Raw genomic sequence first — 8268 nt, forward strand, 5'->3', positions numbered from 1 at the left:
TACTAGGCGCTTACAGGTAAATAAAATGTGGCAATTGGGTAAGAACCAATGTTACCATGTTTAGGGGGAGAGCACATGCACTTTAGCACTGGGCAGCAGTGGTAAAGTGTGCAGAGCTTATAACCAGCAGAGTCAGAAAAATGGAGGGAGGGAAGTAGACAAAAATTTGGGGGATGACCACCCTATGGGTGTCAGGTCTAACAGCCAAGCTTTGCTTTAACGATGCACATGGGTTTCTGTGGCCACAGAGATGAAGCATTGCAATACACGGACACCGCAGGGGAACATATTAATAAAGATAGCAAAACAAGCAGCGATGAGAGAGAGGTGGGGACACGAAACAGGTGCCCTCGGAAAACAGCATCTGACATTTGATCTCGGTTTTTGAATGAACAGCAAACATAATGAGATAAGAACAGGATTTACAGGCTGTTTAAAGAAATGGAGCGCGGGACCGATTGTGTGAATTGTTTTTCAACAAAGAACAAGAATTGGCATAGCCAATAGGTCTCGCTTTGGAACCTTATAAGTATTTAGCCATGCAGCACACTATACCGATTAAGTTCAGGTCCCCCATTAGACTTGGCTACTGCATAAACTGTGTACGTGCTGTGATGAACTTCACATACAATGCTAATGTTGCTTTCCAGTGGCATTTCAATGTATACCACAAGCGCATGCTTGCTATTTAGGAAAGCACACATGCGCAGAAGATATGGCGTGAGTATATGCTGAGAGGAAAACAAGCTTTTAGACGTGGAAAAAGGAAAGGGGATGAATGAAATAAATGAAGTTGTGTCTAAATACATTTTGCGGGAAGTAATTAAGGGAATAGAAAATTAACATGAAAAAACTAGTTGCAGCGGGAGGAGAGCAGCGCGCCCGAGCCTGGACATACATTAAAGGGACTGCAAGGGAAGCAGGCAGAGCGCTGAAGCCAGGATTAAAAGGCACAGACACTTCTAAGAAGTGCTCAAGGTAAATACTAAAAATGAATCAGATACAGCGCAAGTGGTTAGTGCTGGAGCCCCCAAAAGTGTAAATTAAAAGACCATCGCGTGAATCGGTTCATCCTTGAAGCATGTGCCACATAAACACTTGAGGGAAGTGCTTGATTACATTGAAGTGCGGCGGCTGTAAATCAGGTGCCATGCCAAATGGGAAGTGCTTGTTCTGAATGTAAAACAAGCAATACAATCTCGGTCTATGAATACACAGCAAATGTGACCAGATTAGATGTACAGCCATGTTTCCAGCAGAGCTTGGTAAACCTCAAGCACTTGTCTCGATGGCTCTAGATGAAATATAAAAAAAATGTCCCCTTAAAATGGTGACCAGTGTATTTATATAGTACTTGGTCAGTGCTTGGTGGTAGGAAACAAAAAAGAACAACCATTGACATAGCCAATAGAGCTCGCCTTTTGGATGTGAATTAAAATCTAATAGTTTTGCCATTTTTTTTTGCCAATATTGTTGAGTATCAGCAGAAAAAAGTAAAAGTGTGATGATGTGCATGCGTGCACATGTGATTGTAAGCTGGGGTGGTGGATGAAAAAACAACCTGGAGCGGCGAAATGCACCACATAAAGAAAAAAGTAGAGTATATACAGGCTGTTGGCTATTGGTTCGTCAATACCTTTTAGCTCGGCCTAGTATCTGAGACCTAAAAACACATTACTGTGCATCTGGTGGCTATTCCTATAAAGAACAATTAACAAATTGAATAGGGGTAAAATATAGACTGTTCAGCTTTAAGTTGCATATTGGTGCATTTGGGTTTTAAACTAATGCTATTAAAGAGAAACCCATGTCCAGATAGTGTTACCATGTGCAACTAGCATTCATATGTAAATAATGTTGAAATGGTGTATGTGTATGCGGAGCCAGCCAATTGTTGTGAAAACAGGTTTTTCATTGAATGCTAGATAAAAGTATTCCATGGCATGTAGTTGGTCTATGAGTCAGCTGCTGCTGAGAGGCCATGGTACGGGCCAGAAGAAGGGAGTTCACTTTGCTGGACATGGGCTGTTACAGCCCCGTAGGCAACCAGGCCGTAATGGTAACCCTAGACAAACCTAAACGACTTTATGAGACTAGCAAGGACCTCTTAACAGTTCAGACCTACCTACAGGATAACAGTTATTGCAATATGAAACTACATCCCAGTTACACTGGCTGCCAAGTGTTAGGCATCAGACAAGGCATGGCACCAGCAAAGGAATCACAAGGTCTGCAACTAGACTTTCAAGTGGACAAGAATTTTGTGGTTTACTTGGTGATAAAATATGAACAGCTGCAGAGCAGGGAGAATTAGGAAATTGAGGGAATCACAAGGAAATGCGATCTTTGTTTAATTATGACACCATTTAGGTAATTTAATGTTTACGCCAGACAGTTATGTTTACAATTACACATTTTACTCAAAATTTAACTGGTAGGTTTATTATGGTTCATTTCAAAGCTTTGGTGTCTTTTTTTATCTACAACTGTATTTGCCCTTTGGTTACTCACTGTTCCTGTCTAAAAATCCATTCAGTCCATGGTGTTTCCACAGTATTGATTGGTCATCCCAATTAGATCCACTCACATGCAGCAGCTGAAAGGAATAGCAATCAATCACACTAGGATTTCGTCAGGAAAGGGTTGCAAGCACAAGAAATATTACCTCAAAGATTAACCATTTAAGTGTATTGCGTTAGCAACTTCGTCCACTAGGACTCTGTGCACAGGTGAAAGGCAGTAAAAAGTGTACCAGGTATTGAGGATAGAACCAGTCAATAGGAGAAGCTGGCACCAAAGACATAGCACTGGGAATTATTTTGCCTTCCAACATTACACACTTTGGAAAACCAAGACATGCCAAGAAATGGAGGCTCATGCATACTGGAACACCCTGTGCAACATAAGATTAAGATTAATGAGTCTAAAGCTATCCCTACCATCTGAAAGATCCAAGGTAAGTGCTAACACCCAGTACATTCCAATCAGCCACTTTGAAAAGGTATTATTTCCCTTGCGTCTGCACAAAGCTTTTTACCAGGCACAGCAATTACCTGCGTAGCTGTATATCAACAAGCAATCAGATTTTAGAAAAAGATCAGTTAGTTGACGGATTGTAGGGATACTGGGTGCAGAATCTGCTTTGGAGCTTAAATACCACATGTTTATAGCAACAGTATATGACCTACTATGTACTTAAACGTGCAGACCATTGAGAAACCTGCCAAAGTTTAGAAAATGGGGAATGGAAGCAAAGTGCAATGCTTGACGAGAATGTATTTTACATTCCACGCTGCTATTAAGCCACTCATTACCATGGTTCTAACTTCAGCACTAATTATTGAATAGGTCTCAACTTGCATTTCCTCCCTTTGGCACAACCCCTCCTCTTCTTACCGGCCAACCGTCTGACTTAAACAATGAGGATTAACTCCGACGTTAAAGATACCCTGTTAAGGGAAATGGAAAGTTAACTTTTTCCATATAAAGTTTGATAAGCATGTGTCCTTACTGAAGTCTAAGGAGGCATTTGGTAGGCGGTTGACCAGGAGTGAAGAGTGACAGGCTAAAGGCGGCTGAGTGGACCAGGTATACCTTTACCCAGCCAAAGCACCCATCTATTAGTGAGAAATACATTAATGCTTAGATACATTGCGCTATGCATGATTTGACACTGGCAGCCTCTGTTAAAAAAGTCTCTATAACCTACACTTGGCATCTTCTGCGCAAATCATAAAGTGGCCAGCTTGTTTAAAAATGGAAACATATAGGCACGCTTAAGCTCAGGACAATCAATTCAAGCGCCACCCACCCACACATGTAAAATGCACACCTGCCAACCACAACCCTAATACCCGTATGCACGCAATACTTTAGAAAGATTATTTTATGCAAACTAGCCACAATCTTTAAACACCACGTTTGAAACACATTTTGAATGCATTTAATTAAGTCCAATGGACATAAGTTCGTAAAGCGGCCAGAAATGGAAACCGCAAAATTCCCCTTACGTTCCAAATTAATGTTGGCATATGAGTATTTAACCCCAACCTTGGAGAAATAAGACTTGTATTTATTAAAATATAAAACACATAGCCATATGTCACCATACTCATCTAATATAACCTATTTATTACAAGACAGGAAGTTCCCCTTTTGCCCTTGTTTTCTGCTTCACTTTCCTACAGCATCGGAGGCTTTTTTAATAGGTGCACACAGTGGTCAAAAACCCATATGGCCCCACTACTCGAGGCAAAAGAGCAGCCTCGCCCCTTGTAAACATGCAGAAGGAGTGTAACTGTGCCTCACCTGGCTAATATGAGAGATGAGGTTGGTCTTGACTCCCATGATACCAGGACAGGATGCTTGAGCTCACAGGCAGCTCAGAGACAGCGGCTGCCATTTTGCAGATGTGCTGGCAGAAGAGAGTAGAAGAAGCAGCCGAAGAGCGTGAGTGTGAACAAACTGGGGCATATGAGAGAACAGAAGCATCTCAGTGCATGTGCACCTAATATAAAGCCAAACAGCTGTAAGCTGAAGGTAAGACGAATTACAGCCTTGTTTTGAAATTGGACTAAAAACATCACATGCTTGTGTAACAGGAAGGATAAACAAGCTAAGAGTAAGGATACAGTACTTGGCCAGTGCTCTGTGTGTTTGAACAAAAGACAAAAGGAGGGTCAAAGAGGAAGAACTGCTCATTAGCATGTAAAGATTTTTAAAGTACATTGATATAGACAAATGAAAGTCAGTGGGTGGAGTTGAACTACACAAAGCATATACAACAGGTCGCCAAGCAACAGCGCAAGCGCTGTCTAGGCTCAACCTAAAAACGTAGTTCCTAAAACAGATGTTAAAATGGTGACCAGTGGATTGCTATAGTACTTGGTCCCTGTTCTCGGGGATGGCTAAACAAAGGAAGAGGCATGATAAATTCATGCCATGGACAAATGGGGAGAAAGAATAGGAGAGTGAAGATGGAGCCAGCATATTGGAAGCCTGTGGGTGGGCTGAAGCCCACAAAGTATATACAGCATGTCTCAAGGAGACAGGCACAAGTGCTTTCTAGCCGAGACCTAAAAATCGCATAGTTCCAGTTGCCCTGCTGATAGATTTTAAATGTACACCTCTTCCAGTAATTACCAGAAAATTACCTGTTTGTGAGAATTGACCATGTACTGTCTCGTTCTGGAAGCAGAGCCGATTGACAGGCACCAACAAAAAGTTCTTAGCCCTGTTGTGCATTCCACTGCCCGAATTACGAGCTGGCTGCAATGTTACTGCTCTGTATCTCACTAGACAAGTAAAAGCTCTGTTCATCTTTGTCAACCACCACCCAGTCTAAAAGCTGCATTGCTTAATGTTACATCATTACCCAAACACACTCTATAAATTCATTATTTTATTCTCCATAATCTTGTAATATTTTTTGTTACCGAAACTTTTCAGACAAACTGGTCTTGTTTTGCCATCAATAAAGCTACCTTGTAAACTATAAACTAGTGTATGCAATCCTTTAAATGGGCAATTACTGTTAGTACCTGCACTTCTCAATTTTGAAATGGAGGTGGGGGTGGTACCACCCCTTCTCAGAATGGGTGCAATACTTTTAATGGGAGAGTAACAACACTTCTCGGTAGGAAGTACGTATTTTGAACAGTAAGGACCTGCACCTCTATATTTCTATTAAAATACTAGGTATTTGTTGGCCATTCCAGTGATGAAAGTCAGCAGCAGAGGGATGATGCTGAAATCCACTCTATCTGTATCAGCCCATCCCAAACCTCATCTGGCCCACTCTGAGGGTTTTCCAATTTTATGCCAACGTGTTTACTGTTTACACTGTCAGGTCCCTCTGTTGTTCCCTTGGAACCACTTGCTTTTTATTAATGACTTCACTGACACGATTATCAACTTAACCACCACTCACTCAATCTCCATTTTTCTGGGAGGTTTTAACATCCATGTTAACATGCCTGATGACCCCTATTGTGTACACATTTTAAAATGTATTTCACTGCTACTCATACCTTTTAATATTTACTACTCATATAACAGGCCATATATTATACCTTATAAGAGCTGCTAGATCAATTATTTACCTTATTTTCATTTATCCCTTTTGGTTGGTCTGATCATTTTTCAGATGTTTTTACTCTACCTACTTCTCATAGCACTTTGAATTTTCATGCCATGCAATTGCCAACTTGAAACTGAAAGAATGAGGCAATCAGTCTCTCTTCACTACTCTTAATATTTTGTTCCCTTTCTGTCTCCCACAGAGTTATATGATGTGTACTGACATTGTATTAATACTGTGTTGCAGATTATGTATTGAATGAGCATGAAAAAATGTAAACACTTTCCCTGGTGCAGTGAATCTCTCTACACACCTAAATGTGATCTGGTCTCGTTTGGTTTCAATTATACGATACTGACAAACTGGAATACAAGGCATTCATCTCAAAATATAAATCTCGCTTGAATAAGGCTTACCACCTTCATTATGGGACCAGAATCCTTACTGCTGCTGACAAACAAAAATAATTGTTAAGAAATATTAATGAATTATCTGCCAACACTACAATTCCTGCTTATAATGTTTCCCAACTTTCCTGTGAGCAACTGGAATTATTTCTCTAAGAAATTAATTGTGCTATTAGAGATCACATTGCTGAAGAATGTGATTTCACTCCTTTATCTATAGGGTATACATTTGAATCTGCATTGGTTTTGACTAATTTTAAGCCACTTGATAAATCAATCATGCATGCCTTACCTTCACCAAATCTATTCCCCCTTGATCCTATTCCAATTAGATTCCTGTGGGTGATAAAATACATTTTGATACCAGCCCTTAGACCAAATATTTTGAATCCATCACTTGTCCAGCAGTGAGCTACCCTCTTTTATTGCTGTCTCCTTGTTAGACAACCAGCCTTAGGGTGGTCTCCCTCCCAACGTTTTGCCCACCCCTCCATTTTTCTGACCTCGTTGTTGCTAGTATTAGGATTCTGTGCACTTTACCATTGCTAACCAGTGCTGAAGTGCTTGTGCTCTTTCCCCTACATATGGTAATATTGGCTTATCCCCAATTGGGATATTTAATGTACTTATAAACTCTTACTAAAGTGCACCCCATGTCCCCAGCGCCTGTAAAATAAATGCTACTTGTGGTCCTACTGCACTGATTGTACCACCCACTCAAGTAGCCCTTTAACTATGTCTCAGGTCTGCCTTTGCTGAGCCTCTTTGCAGTTCTACACTGCCATGTCATCCTGGCACAATACCCCTTTTGCCGGGCCCCAACCTTCTCTTTTTATACAAATGTCAGTCCTAAGGTAGGACTCGGACAACCCAGAGGGTAGGGTGCAAATGGATTTACAAGGAAGGGCAAGACCTCTTAAGTTTTAATTGTTCTGGTAGTGAAAAATTTCCAAAGTTGTTTTTCACTACAGCAAGGCCCATCTCTCCCATAGGATGACATTGGGATTACCTTATTCCGTCTATAAATGTATCACAATCTGGATGAGATAACATTTTGAGTTAGGTGTCTCTGGAATCACAATTTAAAATCACAACTTATGGTGAAGTCGAATTGTAAATTGCAGTTCTGAAAATGCCACTTTTAGAAAGTTGGCATTTTCTGATTTTAGCCAGTTGGTGCCTGCTGTCTCTGATCACTTGTCTGGGGTGGGTGACAGCTGACCTTTGTGTATTCCCCCTAGACAGCCACACACAATGGGAGCTTAGTTGAGACTTGATGGGCGATCCTGGGAGGATGGGAGAGCGTAGCCGGGCACATCCTCACTTACACCTGAATAGGCTGTGTCCTGTCCCCACACAAAGAGCTGCATAACACCCTGTAATGAGTCCAGATCCAGGTCTGGAAGGGCAGGACCTCTGTGAACTTCAAAGGCCTGTCTTTGAAGTCTCCCCCACTTCAAAGGCCCAACTGGATATTAGTACTGGACCTCTGACACCAACACTTCAGTGCACTTCTGGACCTGTGTTTTTACTCTACCAAGAAGAAGGACGGCTATGCTGCAGAATGTTGCCACTCTGCTGGACTGCTGCTTTGCTGGACTCCTGCCTTGCTGTGCTGCCCTGCTGCCTGCTGCCTGCTGTTCCCTTGATTGAGGGAGGAGGACTGGAATTGCCTGCATCACTTGAAGCCAGAGTGTAACCGGGCGTCTATTGCCTCGGTTACTCTCTGTCAGCCAGGGCCCGCAACACCGTACCCTCCGGGGCACTCCTGAGAGTCCCGAA

The 8268-nt window shown here is 41.8% G+C and overlaps 1 non-coding gene across 1 annotated transcript; it reads right to left on the reverse strand.

Annotated features, from left to right (window-relative positions):
- Positions 1-2744: 2744 nt before the first annotated feature.
- On the reverse strand, positions 2745-2873 carry LOC138247511 (small nucleolar RNA SNORA57). The gene has a single exon (XR_011194543.1). It is a non-coding gene; the product is annotated as a small nucleolar RNA SNORA57 (small nucleolar RNA).
- Positions 2874-8268: the final 5395 nt, after the last annotated feature.

This window comes from Pleurodeles waltl, chromosome 7 (assembly GCF_031143425.1).
Source record: "Pleurodeles waltl isolate 20211129_DDA chromosome 7, aPleWal1.hap1.20221129, whole genome shotgun sequence".
Taxonomy (NCBI): Eukaryota; Metazoa; Chordata; class Amphibia; order Caudata; family Salamandridae; genus Pleurodeles; species Pleurodeles waltl.